This window comes from Perkinsus marinus (genome assembly GCF_000006405.1).
Source record: "Perkinsus marinus ATCC 50983 genomic scaffold scf_1104296941292, whole genome shotgun sequence".
NCBI classification, from domain to species: Eukaryota; Perkinsozoa; order Perkinsida; family Perkinsidae; genus Perkinsus; species Perkinsus marinus.
The window spans coordinates 1-961 of record NW_003212565.1 but is presented as its reverse complement, the minus strand read 5'-3'; the positions used below and the strand labels follow the sequence as shown (position 1 = coordinate 961).

The 961-nt window shown below is 47.2% G+C and overlaps 2 non-coding genes across 2 annotated transcripts; both read right to left on the bottom strand.

Moving 5' to 3' along the window:
* Positions 1 to 361: 361 nt before the first annotated feature.
* On the bottom strand, positions 362 to 435 carry Pmar_PMAR015383. Its single transcript has one exon. It is a non-coding gene; the product is annotated as a tRNA-Arg (tRNA).
* A 360-nt stretch (positions 436 to 795) lies between these two features.
* Positions 796 to 869, bottom strand: Pmar_PMAR015382. Its single transcript has one exon. It is a non-coding gene; the product is annotated as a tRNA-Arg (tRNA).
* Positions 870 to 961: the final 92 nt, after the last annotated feature.

Here is a 961-nt window from a genome sequence, read left to right as displayed (position 1 = left end):
ATGAAGCTAGCAACTTTGATTGATATTTAAGTTGAATACTCTTCCGAAATGGTCTAGGCGGTAATTGGTCAATCCGTCAGGATACGAGAGCGGAATTCGGATTGCTCAGATACAGCCGTTGGTGCGCACCACTATCTCATGTGCTTGCCTTCAGCGTCTTGTGTAAACTAGTTGGAGCTTCACATCGAGTGGCCGATTCAGAATACGTGAGCGGAATTCGGATTGCTCAGGTACAGCCGTTGGTGCGCACCACTATCTCATGTGCTTGCCTTCAGCATCTTGTGTAAACTAGTTGGAGCTTCACATCGAATGCCCGATTTTATTGAAGTAGGATGGATGAAGAGGAAGTGAGATTAATGTATACCCGATGCAGGATTCGAACCTACGACCATCTGCTCCGTAGGCAGACATTCTATCCAGCTGAACTAATCGGGCGATGAAGCTAGCAACTTTGATTGATATTCAAGTTGAATACTCTTCCGAAATGGTTTAGGCGGTAATTGGTCAATCCGTCAGGATACGTGAGCGGAATTCGGATTGCTCAGGTACAGCCGTTGGTGCGCACCACTATCTCATGTGCTTGCCTTCAGCATCTTGTGTAAACTAGTTGGAGCTTCACATCGAGTGGCCGATTCAGGATACGTGAGCGGAATTCGGATTGCTCAGGTACAGCCGTTGGTGCGCACCACTATCTCACGTGCTTGCCTTCAGCGTCTTGTGCAAAGTAGGTGGAGCTTCACATCGAATGCTCGATTCCGTTGACGTAGGATGGATGGAGGAAGTGAGATTAATTTATACCCGATGCAGGATTCGAACCTACAACCATCTGCTCCGTAGGCAGACATTCTATCCAGCTGAACTAATCGGGCGATGAAGCTAGCAACTTTGATTGATATTCAAGTTGAATACTCTCCCGAAATGGTTTAGGCGGTAATTGGTCAATCCGTCAGGATACGTGAGC